The sequence below is a fragment of the Lithobates pipiens genome, unplaced genomic scaffold (assembly GCF_037356315.1).
Source record: "Lithobates pipiens isolate NorthernLeopardFrog02 unplaced genomic scaffold, aLitPip1_a1.2 Scaffold_19, whole genome shotgun sequence".
NCBI lineage: Eukaryota > Metazoa > Chordata > Amphibia > Anura > Ranidae > Lithobates > Lithobates pipiens.
Window position 1 is genome coordinate 331628528 of NW_027507764.1, and position 16755 is coordinate 331645282.

A 16755-nucleotide genomic window follows, 5' to 3' on the forward strand; every position below is an offset into this window, starting at 1 on the left:
GTACACCTGAAGCTACCCCAATTGCTGGTGTTGTTCTAGTCCTATATCACAGGCAGCTGTAGCAGTTACAGTCGGTGTATTGTGCCACCTGCACAGTGTACACCTGAAGCTACACAATTGGTTGTGTTGTTCTAGTCCTATACCACAGGCAGCTACAGCAGTTACAGTTGGCGTATTGTGCCACCTTCACAGTGTACACCTGAAGCTACACCAATTGCTGATGTTGTTCTAGTCCTATACCACAGGCAGCTGTAGCAGTTACAGTCAGTGTATTGTACCACCTGCAGAGTGTACACCTGAAGCTACCCCAATTTCTCGTGTTGTTTTAGTTCTATACCACAGGCATCTGCAGCAGTTACAGTCAGTGTATTGTGTCACCTGCACAGTGTACACCTGAAGCTACCCCAATTGCTGGTGTTGTTCTAGTCCTATACCACAAGCAGCTGTAGCAGTTACAGTCGGTGTATTGTGCCACCTGCACAGTGTACACCTGAAGCTACCCCAATTGCTTGTGTTGTTCTAGTCCTATACCACATGCAGCTACAACAGTTGCAGTCGGTGTATTGTGCCACCTGCACAGTGTACACCCGAAGCTACCCCAAATGTGGGAGTTGTTCTAGTCCTATACCACAGGCAGCTACAACAGTTGCAGTCGGTGTATTGTGCCACCTGCACAGTGTACACCTGAAGCTACACCAATTGCTGGTGTTGTTCTAGTCCTATACCACAGGCAGCTGTAGCAGTTACAGTCGGTGTATTGTGCCACCTGCACAGTGTACACCTGAAGCTACCCCAATTGCTGGTGTTGTTCTAGTCCTATACCACACGCAGCTGTAGCAGTTACAGTCGGTGTATTTTGCCACCTGCACAGTATACATCTGAAGCTACACAATTGCTCGTGTTGTTCTAGTCCTATACCACAGGCAGCTGCAGCAGTTACAGTCGGCGTATTGTGCCACCCGCACAGTGTACACCTGAAGCTACCCCAATTGCTGGTGTTGTTCCAGTCCTATACCACAGGCAGCTGTAGAAGTTACAGTCGGTATATTGTGCCAGCTGCACAGTGTACACCTGAAGCTACCCCAATTGCTCGTTTTGTTCTAGTCCTATACCACAGGCAGCAATTTTTGATGCAATACTTTGCAGCACGGCTAATTCCTGCTATCCAACTAGAGTTTCTATGAGGTGTTGCAGTGTTGTGGCACCAGTGCCTAAGGCCCAATTTTTCAGCCCCTGTTTAACAGATGCATGTAATTACAATTCTTGATATAATATTTCACAGCAGGGCCCATTCCAGTGCCCACTGAGAGTAACTGTGAGGACTTACAGTGTTGTGGCACCAGCACCACCACAACCACCAAAGGCCCAATTTTTCTACCACTGTTCAACAATGGCATGTAATTACAATTCTTGATATAATAGTTCACAGGAGGGCATTCCAGCGCCTTCCAGGGCTTACAGTGTTGTGGCAACACCAACACCATAGGCCCACATTTCTGCAGAGCATATAGGGCAGGCCCCTACTTTCAAACATCCAACTTACAAATGTCTCCTACTTGCAAACAGAAGGAGACAACAGTAAGTGAGATGAAAAAAGGACGGCCAAAAAAATTATACAGGCGTGATAACCCTTCCCTATGTTTTCCAAAAAGCTTAAAAATAGATTATTTGACTGGAGCTACACTTTAAAAATGTAACAGTTCAAAATTACAAACAGATTCTACTTAACACAACAAACCTACACAGTCCCTGTCTTGTTTGCACTGCCTGTATACTGCTGTTCTGAGTATATAGGGCCTGGGGGCCCCACGCCTTTCCTTTTTTTTATTTGGGTATGGGGTTTCCTTTAATATCCATACAAGACCCAAAGGGGCTGGTAATGGGCTGGCAGGGAGGTACCCATGCCATTTTTCTCACTGGTTTTTATCCATATTGCCGGGACCAGTTTTAAATTACTTTTTTTCCGTTAGAAATGTGATTTTGTGCAGGGACTGTTCTAAACACGGGAAACACGTGCCACTTCACAGGCATACTATAGACACCCCCCAGGCATGATATTTAAAGGAATATTTCACTTTGTTTCACTTTAAACATCATTAAAATCAGTGCTCCCAAAAAAACTGCAGTTTTTAAAACTTTTTTTTGCATTGATACATATCCCTTGGGGCAGGAGCCGGGTCCCCAAACCCTTTTTAGGACAATATCTTGCATATAAGTCTTTAAAATGAACACTTTTGATTTTGAACATTCGCGTCCCATAGACTTTAATGGGGTTCTAAAGGGTTCTAAAGTTTGTACAAATTTTCGGTCCGTTCGCAGGTTCTGGTGCGAACCAAACCGGGGGGGTGTTCGGCTCATCCCTATTGGCTAGTATTCCAGCCCTTGGGACAAATAGAAAAATATGCTCACCAACTTCAACCACAGTACAGGTGCCTAGACCTCCTGATGTAGACGGAAAGAGGGAGACTGTGAGGTGTCTGTTTGGCCCACAATATAAATTCCAGAGCCAAGTCTGATGGACATTGGACCACACATCAGAGAAGGCAAATGCAGTGGGGGAACTACCACGATTGCAGCAGTTGCGCCGGTCGGGACCCCCGTGAGTCCGGTCACGGGTCCCGTGGACTCGATCGCCGCGGGCATACCCGTGATCGTCTCACGGGGTGGCTGAACGAGGAGAGGCCATTGTAAACAGCATCTCCCCGTTCTGCCTAGCAACAAGTGACGCTGATCTCTGCTCCATGTGATTGGAGCAGAGATCAGCGTTCACTAAAACAAAGCTCAGCCCCCTACAGTTAGTAATACGCCCCTAGGAACACATAACCCCTACACTGCCACCCACTGGTTAACCCCTTCACTGCCAGTGTCATTTATACAGGAATCACTGCATTTGTATAGCAGTGATTGCTGTATAAAAGACAATGGTCCCAAAAATGTGTCAAAAATGTCCGATGTGTCCGCCATAATATCGCAGTCGCAATAAAAATCACTGATCGCTGCCATTACTAGTAAAAAAAAATTATTAATAAAAATGCCATAAAACTATCCCCTATTTTGTAAACGCTATAACTTTTGCGCAAACCAATCAATAATCGCTTATTGCGATTTTTTTTACCAAAAATATGTAGAAGAATACGTACCAGCCTAAACTGAGGGAAAAACATTTTTTTTATATATTTTTGGGGGATATTTATTATAACAAAAAGTAAAAAATAAGGTGTTTTTTTCAAAATTGTCGCTCTATTTTTGTTTATAGCGCAAAAAATAAAAAATGCAGGGGTGATCAAATACCACCAAAACAAAGCTCTATTTGTGGGAAAAAAAGGACATCAATTTTGTTTGGGAGCCACGTCGCATGACTGCGCAATTGTCAGTTAAAGCGATGCAGTGCTGAATCGCAAAAAGTGGTCTGGTCTTAAGCCAGCAAAATGGTCCGGTCTGAAAGTGGTTAAATATATACAATTAGAATTGTTATTTAATCACAAAATATATGTATAGTGTATACTACAAAAAAATTATTTTCTGTTAAAGTCTTTGGGTTTGGCTTGAAGAAAAGGTGGCAAACCTACCCAAGACATCAGGAAAGGGTCCTTCTGCAGGACCATAATCCAAGGCCCCACGATGGGAGAAAAGGACCCCAGGATCATTGGAAAGAGCCTGGGACCAGAGGCCATGGTTCCTTGCACCGGGGCCCTGAAGGTTCTAGTTACGCCTCTGGGAAAACGGATATGATTTCCAACATCCCCAATACTAAAATGGAAAGATATACATATATATAAATATATGTGTATCAAATGTACACTAAGCATCCATAAAAAACATCCACACACCCATTCCATCCAATACACATACCCTACTTCCCATAACAAAGCACATGCATACAGCAACTCCCCCACCCACATCACACAAATCATATACAGCCACACAATCATATACTCCATGCTGGTACCATATTCACACAGCCTAGCCCTATCCAAACTCAACTATCTCACATACTGGGACCTCCACATTACTACAAATCCAGAAAGGTAGCATATAAACTCACAAACCCTTGTTCTAGCACAAACCATATATGACCCCAGCCAGAAAATCCCTCCCACCACAAACATTACAAATTCCCAACACAACTTTGTCAATTCAAAATTGTCACAGTTGTTTAAAGCCCCTTACCCTCCACACACACACACACACACACACACACACACACACACACACACACACACACACACACACACACACACACACACACACACACACACACACACACACACACATGCACAAGGTTCAAATAACTATCCAAATAGACCCCCATAGACATTCAACCATAGTGCTCACTTCTAAAGATTCATCACCACCTTTAATGATCAGTCGGATTGGATTCAGGATATGATTGTTTCCAGTCACTTTTATTCAAATTTTATGAGAGGCTCATGTAGAGGTCTCCCTTTGGGCACATTTTCATGTGGGGATTGTGGTTACTGTATATTGATAGTACCACACCCTACATTTTACCAAATGGAAATGTATTGCTATTCCATCATTCTGTTTCATGTCAAATGGTCGGTATTGTCTACATCAGGGGTATGCAATTAGCGGACCTCCAGCTGTTGCAGAACTACAAGTCCCATGAGGCATAGCAAGACTCTGACAGCCACAAGCATGACACCCAGAGGCAGAGGCATGATGGGACTTGTAGTTTTGCAACAGCTGGAGGTCCGCTAATTGCATATCCCTGGTCTACATAATAAGATTTCCTTGTAACTCTTTTTATGTGATCAAGATAAAGCACAGATTGTGGGAACGCATCCATGATCACGTTAAATACATCAGTAATGGTGATCTGGTAAGTCTGGTGGCTCACCACTTTGCCAGAAAACATGGATACAGAACCACACACATGTATTTTGTACTTCTAGAAAGAATATAACCTCATCCAAGAGAAAGTCAATTTACAGAAAGAAAGCCGATGTATTTATAATCTAACTGCATGTAAAACCTGGCTTACTGTAAATGAGCAAATACATTTTACTTGGTTTATTTAATTAAGAGAATCTGGTGAAGTTTATGCCCTATCCTCATTTTGCCTATTAGGTGTATGGCATTAATCTGGGTGAATTACATTTTATGCATTTTTGTATTTGTCCCCTTTTTTTTGGTTCAATGTTTGATTTTGTATTATGTGTTTGCTGGTCCCTGATGTTTATAGTGGTTTTGCTAGAGATAGGAGTTTGATAGTAGTATGTTTTTTCTATAGTATTTTTTTTTTCTTTGTCCCTCTAGCCTCCCCCTTCTACTTTCCCATTATGGGTGATGGCTATGTCCATTCTGCACCCCAGGCAGCATTAAGTATGGGATGGACAGTTTGGATAAACTGTAGAGGCATTATATTTAAAATCTTCTATGATGGACGTAGTGTGACTGAGTTGTTGTCACTTCCGGTTTGTTTGGAAGTACATCAGTGAGATGGATCATCCCGTCAGAATGCCCACATCATAAGACGTTGTTGGTAGGGTGGGGTGTAGGGGACATCAACCTGAACATGGCAGTAAACTCACTATATATAGGGAATGGTGTACTACATGTTTTGTGGTACGTGTATGGACAAGAGTTTGTAAGGATAGTGCTCATAGAAACATACAATTGGTTGGCATGCCTATTGTTCATTCCCTTTTTCTTGAAGAATGGCTTTTCTTTCTTTTTTTCTTGTATCCTCATAGTGATTAGTAATGTGGATTAATGTGTAATGTGATAATACAATATTGTATATATATATATATGTAGAACTAACCCCCGAAGGAGCTGCTGGTTTGATTGGGCTTACCGTTACCTCCTTCACCTCGATTTGTGTGTCTAGGGGTTCCCATGGTAGATGGCCCAGAAACTTTAGAGACTGATGACCGATCCGCTTAAAGGGATTTTTATTTGCAAAAACGTAACAAAAAGTTAACGAACAGTCTCTCAGTATAGGATCAGAGGGTTAGGAGAAAAGTCCAGGTACTCTTAGTGTCAAAATCAATAATAAAGAACTTGCTTACTTTGACTAAATCCAGAGAATAGCCATTCACAGCTGGATGTTCACTCTAGTTGAATAGTCCCTCTCTCACAAGGCCTAGCAGCCAACAGGGTGCTTAAATCAGGAGCAAGTCTCTGCCACAGACTTTGTTGTAGAACATGTAGGAATAAGTCTCTGCCACAGACTATGTTGTAGAACATGAACAAGTAAACTTGAATACTTGTAGAACACTCGTGTGGTACCAGTATCTTTCAGACGGTTCCGCAATACCTCACGAAACTGGATTCACTTAGGTCCCTCAGCCTCACCAGGCTCTTCCTAAGAAGCCAACCCGTATGCGGCCTTCTTCTGAAGAGTCCTCCCCTGGATAGCTACGAAGTTGCGGGGCCTCTCCAAGACCAGAGATGGCACTGGACCACCCACCGAACCCCAAATCACGTGACATCCACATCTTAAGTACCCTCTCCCAGAAAGCACAGGAAGAGTGACACTCCCACTGGGCTGGCTCCGAGACAAAGTAACCTTAAAGCATCCAAGCAGACTGTGTTTCCATGCCTGCCAGAAGAGACAGTGCCCCCTATGGCCAGGCTCAACACCCTATAGTCCAGTCAGAATGATGCTGAGGTCAAAATTTAGAATAATTATACCCAAACCAAACTGCAGTTCAGGTGTAACGCTAAATTTCAAAAACATAGCATGTGCTCTTCAGGAGACCTTGCTACACATATATATATATATATATATATATATATATATATAGCACCGTCTCCTGAAGAGCATGTGCTACACACATATATATATATATATATATATATATATATATATATATATATATATATATATATACAATATATCAATATATATATTGTATATTGTCAGAAACCATGAATCAGACCGAGACCGAAGTACAATTAAATCACACTTGTTTATTAAATAAAAAGAAAAAGGTAAATAGAGTAAACGTAGTCAAAGCATAAACAGAGTTCAGTAACCGGATCGAGGAGTCAGCCAGGCCAGAGTTCAATCACCAGATTGGGTAATCAGCCAGGCCAGAAGTCAGAGATCCAAGTGGAGGAACAGCAAGCAGGATAAGGAGCCAGAAGGGATGTCAGCAAGCCAGTCTTTAACAAGGTATGCAGGAGATTGTTTCTTGTGATGTGACCAAGCCAAAGGCAGAGATGAAGTGAGCTGGACAGCTTTAAGTAGGCAGGTCAGACGAGCAGGATCAGGAACAGCTGGGTAACTGTGCAGAGAGATGAGAGCTGGCAATTAGCTGACAGCTGAGCAGTCAGCCCAGAGAAGGAAGGGCTAAGCCAGCCCTGACATATATATCATGTGTTGTGCTTTGTATCATGCCATTTATAGGGCAGCACAGTGGTTTAGTGGTTAGCACTCTCACCTACCAGTAAGAAGGGTCGCTGGTTTGAATCCCAACCATGACACTACCTGCTTGAGTTTGCATGTTCTCCCTGTGCCTGCATGGGTTTCCTCCAGATACTCCAGTTTCCTCCCACAATCCAAAGACATGCAGGTAGGTTAATTGGCTTCTGTCAAAAATTGGCCCTAGTATATGAATGGGGACCTTACATTTTTTCCAATCCCCCCACTTATTCTGTGACTCTCTACCTAAGTCCTCTTCAGCTGCTCTTAGTTCTTCCAATCTGTATCTTTTGTGTATTTTCTCTAACCATTCTCTTACTTTCGGAGCTTCTACTTGATTCCATTTTTTTGGTATCAGGTTCTTTTCCGCATTTATCAGGTGAATTGTAAGAGAGTTTCTATATTATTTTTGGATCAGTCTCTTCTCTCTTCTCTTCTCTTCTCTCCCTCAGCCCCAGTCTTAATCCATTTCTTTTTACTTTCTCTGCCATCTCTCTTCTTTGCTGGTCGTTCCTTCCTCTCTGTCCTGTCTGTCTTGTCTTCCAGGGAAGTTTGGGACTGAGATCCCTACTTTTTTACAGAAGTCCTGTATTTCCTCTATGTATTTTAGTCTCACCATTCTTCCTTCTTTATGGACTAATAAAGCTGCTGGGAACCCCCAGCTATATTTAATATTAGCCCTCCTTAATTGTTCCAATAGGGGCTTAAGTTGTCTTCTTCTTGTTAGTGTCCCTGCTGATAGGTCTGCAAACACCTGAAGTGCCGTTTGTTCATAATTCAGTGGAGGCTTTCCTCTCATATTACTCCATATTTTAGCTTTATCTGTATATTGATTAAATTTAACAATGACGTCTCGGGCTACCTCCTCTTTTAAACCAGGGGGTTTCCTTATCCTATGTACTCTGTCGATCTTAAACTCCTCCCCTTCTCCTCGACCCAGTAGTGGATTGAATATTATTCTCATTTTTTCCTCCAAATTTTCTCCATTTTGTTCTGGTAGAGATCTTATTCATAAGTTTTGACGTCTGTGTTGATTTTCTTGCTCTTCCTGTTGTAGAGAAAATCCCTCTCATTCCTTTGCAGTTCCCTTACTTGTGTCTTTAGTTCTTTGATCTCTTGGGCTTGCTTTTCCGTTTTTTCCTCTGCCTCCTCTACCCTCCTCAGCAGGTGTCCCAAGTCCATCCTAACATTTTTGATCTCACACTTAATCAGATTTTCCATCCTCTCAAACAACTCTCATTAATTACTCATAGGTTGCTCCAACACACTTCATATAAAGCAGCTTGATCAGTTCAGAAAAATCACATGTAAAGAAATTATTCCAGTTCAGCCATGTCCACAAGCCAAATCAGAGAGACACGTCCATAACAAATTTTACCTGGTGAGCCAAGAGGGAGGGGTGAGAGGATCTTACTCCTATTTCCAGCCCTTGCCTTTACCTTATAGTAAGGCGTCTCATCTGAACTCCTCAGCGCCTTTCAGAATCTTCACACAGGACTCACACAATACTAGAGGGCCGTGGGGGAGAGGGTCACAGTCTCTTTCTGCCAGCATCCATTTATTCACACAGGCAGGCTAACAGCTACCTCTCTCACCGGCACTGCTGACCTCTCCTGCCTACGCCGATCCGTCCATCCATCCTCCGTTCTCCGCTCCCGCTTTCTGACCGTAGGTGGGCGAATTCAAAGGCACCGGAGCCGCCATCTGCTGGTCATCTAGAGCCCGGATCTCCTCCCACGACTGCTGGCTCACAGACCGCTATCGGCGTCCTTTCCACTCGCCCTCACAGGTGCCGTCAATGGGCTCCTCCCCCCGCTCACCCGTGTCACATCCGCATCACGTCCCCTACGGCCACATCATCCTGAAAGCGCCCGATCTTGTCTAAAAATATTTTTCTAATCAAAGCAATGAATGCAAGTTCCACCCCAAGGTTGAGTGAGGTAAATTGAGGCTATTAACACAATTTCAATTAACTTCATGCACCTGATTCTGTAGACACCATTTTATACCGTAATTTATTTGAACTACTGTATCGCTCATCCTTCAATTTTTGTAATATAAATAATTGCAATGCATAATAATGCATAATAATGCTTTTTAAGAAACATACATAATAAGATACGATAGAAAATACCAGTGTTGAGTATTAATGCAAAGTTTGCCAAAATTAGAGTAGATAGTTTAAAATATGCATCTTTTTTTTTTTTTAATAGTGTATGAAAAATGGTTAGCTGGTCATACTTACAAAGTTTCCATCTGTGCCTGCAGCCCATTATTCCACTAATGCTTGTTTTAACTTTGGTCTACTGACTTCCTCATTATAAAAAAATTTTTTTTTAGATCAATCAGGGTCTGATTTCATGTCAGAATATAGGAATAATTTACATACAATAATAAAACATGTTTGCAAAGTGAAGGATCTGTTTTATTACTAAGAATAAAAGCGTATTTTTGTGCATATTATCTATAGGTACTTAAAGTGCAAATAAAGATAAAAATAAGAATTATTAGCAGGTTGAATTTTTTGGTAGAAGAGATGTTGAGTCTTTTTTGCCAAAAGGACCTGATTTATCTGTTTGCTCTTACATTTTTTTTATCAATATATACTGCATGCGGCACATGTGCGATGCAGTGCACACTCCAAGCCTAGTTCTGGCATTTAAAATAATAAAGCCAGATAATGGAATAAAGTATATCCAGCACCAGTGTGTCACGCTTGGTCAGACACTACTGTATAGCTGGCTTCTGTGTTCTTCACCTTTAGCAGCCTACCATAAGGCAAACAGGCTTACCGGTACTCGGTTGCCCCCAGGACTTATACATAATGCTATAGTGCTTGGCCACCATGCCAGGGCATGTGCAAATTGAGCAAAACAAACATGTACTTGTGGTTGGCAAACAAGTAGAGTGGTTCAATGACATTCTGGGTACAAGGCAGGGAGAGTTCAGAGAGTAGTCGATATCCAACCCGAGGTCGCCAACAAGGGAAACCAAACAGCAGAGCAGGACAGACAAAAAGGCGGCTTGAACATGTGTAACAAATGCAATATCACAAACATGAGACTGCAGGATAGGCAAGCTTAAATCAGGTTTGATCTCCACCCAGAGACTGGTAACAATCAATCACCTTGCAGGTAGACAGACAGACAAGGAGAATGCCACAGCCAAAATCAGGATGCTGGAACCAGCAGCTATGATAGAGTAGGAGCGCCCACACTCCTGGCACAGTTGCTGCCCAGTTACAGACCTGGATGACATTGGACCAAGATAAAGACTGAAAATGTCAGCCGCTGTGAATAGAGGAAGGAGTTGTGTATATGTTTTACTTGGTGAAGAAAAGATTGTTACACAATACAGAATGTTTACAGGACTAGGTTTACTTTCAAAATAAGCTACTTCCTTAACAGTTGGCATCACAAAGGAAGTTTTTTAACAGAGGTAAGTTAGACTGGCTAAAGTAGACATCTCATAAAATTGGGCAAGAAAAGTGTAGAGATCTGGGGTAATGTACTTTGGAAATGGGAGCTAATGCTGGTAGAACATACATAGTCTAATGCCCTGTACACATGGTCGGAAATTCTGACGGAAAAGGTCTGATCAAATTATATTGGTGGAAAATCCAATCGTGTGTGGGCTCTATCTGACTTTTCCGCCGGAAAAAATGTAAAAGCAGGATATAAAATTTTCCGACAAAAAAATCTGATCGTTTGTAGAGAATTCTGATGGACAAAGTGCCACGCATGCTCAAATCAAATTACAAGACCAAAGCTATTAGCTACTAGCCTCTACGTAGTCCCGTCATATGCAAAGACAGAATCATTAGGATAAAATGAAGATTAGTGTTTCACAAAAGACTGCCTGCAATTTTATGTTCCTTCCTCTGTGTTAAAAAGCATATTTTTACACCAGACTGACTAAGGATATAAAGTATAATTTTCAATTATAAGTTGAAGCAGTAAAACACGTAAAAAAAAATTTTTTACATTTGGTAACAAAAATAAAAAAAAAGCATAGCATAAAAATTGCTACACAAGCCACTTTGTAATTTAATGTTATTAAAGATTACCTTTCCATTTCAATCTGTCATTTTCTAAAACTGCAATTTTCTAAAACGATCAAAAAAAATGCATTATGAAAAGTTGGAGGTGTATGAAAAGTCCCCATAGATGTCACGTTCTTCTGTTGTGATTGGCTCGTTGATTTTTCAAAAAGTTTGCACTGAAGCTTGAAAATGGAAACGTTCTTTTGAGCTAACATATGATAGTTCAGTCATTGTATCAGACATTTTTCAGCTAACTTCAATTTATACTGCTACATTTCACATTTTTCTTCTTTTTTACAACTTGACCTACAAAAATTTAGAATATTTTTTTCCAACATGTTAGATCATTCATTTTCAATTTTGAGATGGAAATCAACTGTTGCAGTAAGCACACTAGCAATATGAAAATTGAGAAATCAGTCTACGGACTATTTTTTGTTTTGATTTTCTATCCATGTATGGCCAGCTTTAGATATAAGTAAAATTTGGTCCATCACCTAGAATATGAATTTAATTTTGGTGAGATACTCCCCAAGGCTTGTCTGCTAAAGGGGATGCTGACACTAACCTTTTAGAACACTGAGATCTGTTCAGATGATTATAATGAAGGCTGACCCTCTCATTCAAGAATTAGGCTAGAAAGAAAAACAAATAGCTATTTCTTCACAACACTAAAAGGTAGCAAATCTGTAGCAAATGTTGTTAAAATCATTTTTTAGCAACAAAAGTGTTCATTTTTAAAAAGAGAATACAAAGTATATATTCAATAATTTTGTAATTTTTGTAATTTTGTAATTGTAATTGTTAATTTGTTATTAATAATGTACACAATACACAACTTGTGTTTAGCTTTTAGGTTCAACTTAACTCAAAATCACTTAAAGCCTGCAAAAAAGATATATTATATTGCTGTCTACCATCAATTATCCTTATGTGTTACTTCATTTGTTTTCTTTTTTATTTTAGGCTGAACATTTTTTATAGAAAATATCAGTTGCTCTTGCCAGAAATGCAAAGCCCTTGTCACTACCTATGAGCTGAAAGTAAAGCACAAACAACTTTATTTTTGTGGACCAAATAATTGGTCTGCAGATCTCATCAGAGGAAGAGAGAGAAAGGTGGAGACAAAATAGAACCAGAATAAATGGCAATAGTTGGGACAATCAGTGATCAAATGAATCCAAGAAAGAGGCAAAGTCGATACATGGAAGTCAGTTCAAAGAAGAGACAGGCAGGAAACAAGTGTACAGGAAAGGGGTTTAGAGCATTGCTCAGGCACTAAAGATGTGGAAGCTAATCCTTTAACCCCTTCAGGCCAAGCATACACATATATGCGGCCTCACAGGGGTGGGTCTTTATGTCTTTATCCATAGAGCCACATATATGTTCTACTGTGTTTGTGCTGAGATTGTGCTGTCATTGCAGAGACCAAGCTGTCACCAACAGCTCCAGGTCTCGTACTAACAATCGAGAACCAGAAGGGCTGGTTCCTGATCATTTGAGTTCCGTGATAGCCTGTAATTGTAATCATTCACTGTGCAGCCTGCTGGTGTTTATTTTTCTTCTCCTTGTGAATGGAGGAGAATCATTGTATCTTTTTCTTCTTAATAGAAGAGAAAAGTGTAAACAAAAAAATGTAAAAAAAAAAAGATAAAATAGCTGTATCAGGGTTTGATGTAGGTCAGTGTCAGGGTTAAGGTTAGGGTTAAAGGTCATGTTCAGAGTCAAAGTCAGGGTCCAAGGTGAGGGTCAGTGTATTTTAGGTAGAATTGAAAAAAGGATTTGTTAATTTAGTATCAGTGTCGGTGTATTTGAGGTAGGATAAAAAAGCTAAATCTTCACTATTGTTTCTGGGCCCTACTATGGGTACCTAACAACAGAAAATATACACATATGTAGTATCTCTGTTATCAGCAGGAGTAGGAGAATTTTTTATTTTTTATTTTTTTGGTGGTAGGTGATGATAATTGCAAGAAATATGCAGCTACATTTAAAAAAAATGCTATTTTGTGCCTGTTTTCATTGATAATAAAAAAAATTGTATATATCAATTACTGTTCAACGCAAAATGAAAGCCCAATTTATCCTGATAAAACAAAGTATAATTCACCTGGAAGCACTAAGTAGATGTGATGATATGTAGCGTTTTACTAACGCACGTCAAAGGTTTTTAAATTGTGTTCAGGTATTAAGATTAGTTTTACCTGAGTCATGAAAGAGCTAAATAGGTTTGGCCCATTTAAGAGGTGCATGCCTAAGACCCAGAATGAAACTCTGGCCAAGAGAGAGAGGGAGCTTGGCAGCAGGGCCAGTGCAACTATAAGGCCACTTCAGCAGCTGCCTTATGGCACCAGGATAGTGGGAATGGTAAAATCTGAATCCCCAGCCACTTGCTGGGGTTTCAGGTTTTTAACCAATCTGCAGACATGAGTTTTTTTAAAACACTCCTGTCTGCTATACTGGCCAAGAGTGTGTGTACTTTAGTAAAGCCGATTTGTTGACTTTCAATGTGGAGTGATTCAATCGGCTATAAAGTGACTGATCACTTCCACAACTTCCGCAATGTGCTGCCCCCACTGCCTGACCCCCCTGCCATGTTTACTGGGCTTCGCTGTCCCACCTGCAGGCCCGGCGAGGTCATGGGGAGTGTGAGCTTCTCTCCTGTGCTGTCAATCACTGGGATGCCCAGTTAAGCCCGGTGCCCAATTAAGCAGCTGATGGGACACATTCTTTGTTCTGCCAACTGCAGTGGAGTACAGGGGAGACACTCAGGGTCTAATAGACCCTGGATGTCTCATGAAGAGAACCTGTCATCTATAGGGCATATTATGACCACAACCAGCAGAGAGAAGTCAGCTGAATTATTTGAGCATAGCATCAACCACTTGCTGCAAGAGGGTGTGCAGCAATTGACTGGCTCTGATGATGACTCTGAGGTTGTCGAGTAGAGTAAAGGGAGCCTAAGGGGACTTCAGTCAAGATAACCAATTGGCAATGATGTTCCCACAGCCACAGCATACTGCCAAGTTAGTTTCAGTGAAGAAGACCCTATTTGTTTTTTTGCCTGTTCAATTGCTTATAAATTGCAGCCTGTCCATGAAAGCTTAATAAGTGTGCTGCAAAGGTTTTAAAAGGTGTCCTTCAAAACATTTACATAATGGAGTCTTCAGATTTAGAAAATAGCTCTAATTTTTCATTTTATTACATGTAATCTGCCCACTACATCTGGAATAATGGGAAAAAGGGTTTCAAGAGATCTGCATCAAATTAGTACAATTAAAAACAGGTATATAGCTGCTAGAAATGTGTAGATATACAAAATACTGTGATAACAATAACAAAGAAAAATTGCAGCGCTTTGCACAATATCAAAAAAAACAAAACACCTGAAGTGTTATAATAGTGAGTCCAACATTGAAAATATTCAAAAGAATCAAACATATAATAGTTCTAGTCTAGACAGCAACTATAACTGGTGAGTGTGTTTTTATGACATTGGTGAAGGTCGCACTGGGTGAGTGAAACACTAGAGGAGGGAGATCACCTGAATCATATCACTTGATACTTCTTCATAAGAACTATTATATGTTTGATCCTTTTGAATATTTTCAATGTTGGACTCACTATCACAACACTTCAGGTGTTTTGGTTTTTTTGATATTGTGCTGAGTGCTGCAATTTTTCTTTGTTAAATTTTAACAATTGCTTTAGTTGTTTATCCCAGATTAGATTTGTCGGACCTCCATCTAGAATCCTGGGGAAAAAAGGGTACATACTGTCCAATTGCTAATCAGCTCAGTTTTTCTGCTTGTTGCTCTAATTTAAATTGTAGGATGATCAAATCTGCCTAGTCTCACCATTGTTGACTAGTATTTATGATTATGCGCATACACCTCAATCATTGTAGTAGTATGGACATATACATATCTAGATCTGAGAGATCTTGTACAAAAGAGGTAGTTCAATCCGCAATACACATTTATTTATAGGGTTACATAATATATACAAATTACTCACCAGACCGTATTTACAACACAATGCACAGTGTAGGTCCCCTGGCTTACATGATATTTACAAATTACTCACAGAACCATATTTACAATACAATATAAGGTGCAAGTTTAGAGTTAGATTACCTGTTAACTTCAGGTCAGCCCATGGTGACTGCCGTGTGTTCCCACACCAGAGTGAGTTAGCTTGCTCATAAAGCATTATACCCCCCCCCCCCTACTGTCTGTAGTGTGGCTAATATAATTCTCCCTAATTGGTCACTGTACCTAGTAAATGTATATTGGGAACAGCCTGATTGGATGAGTCAAAGAAAGCTGTTGTTTACTTCCCAGGTGAGATGTTATCAGGGAAAACAAAAGGCCAAGCTTTGAAGTTGAACTAATTACAGTAACACCAACACAACACTCAATACTTTAAATATATATTTCCCTCTAACTGAAATATATTTCTAATTTACAATATTGTACAGGTATTAATGGAGATTTCACATAAACTCATAAGGCTACACCATCTTGCATTGCAGCCTAGTAAAAATACTTAAGTAGTGTGCTGCATGTCCAGATAATATTTCTGGCTCTTGACTGTGACATAATGAACTGTTTTTTTTTTTTAAATCTAAAAAACATTTGCCCCATCTCTTCTTGTGACATAGTGGCTAAGTATATTTGCTTACTTAATGGACAGCGAGTCTCTATAATATTTAGGGCTACCATGTTTGTAATAACCTACTGTACCCTAAATTCTTTGAATTGTGTCTCTGTTACTTTGTTCCCTTGGGCCCCTACCAAACTGCTTGCAGCTACTGTGTGAAAATGTTTGCATTGGTTTCTGAAACATGGCATTGCAATTGATTTCTTGTTCAGCATAACTAGCTCTGAAATGTGGGTTTTTGAATTGTGGTTTTAACACAATATAGTGTGTTGCTGAATAGAAGATCACAATAAGGTATTCTTTGTGACTTGTTTTGACCCCATTTGCAAATTTATATTTATATGATGTTGATAGCTTTCAGCTGTGTTGCTTCTGCTGCTTTTAATGCTCAAAGAAAATTATTGTTTTGGGCTCAAAATACCTACTACAATTTTTTTGGGAAGTTCAAGTCTATCATATTGGGTTGCTGCTGCTGTATGTAAGCAAAGCAATTGTGTAACAGTAAAGTAAATAAATAGATATGCAATTCATGTCATGCCACAATATAGTGTTGCTGATGCTTTTCACCTTGAGTCACAATATTCTGTAATTCTATGATTCCATGTACAGCTTTAAGGCATCTCTTGAGCAGGTTATTAAAATGTATTGCATGTTTTAT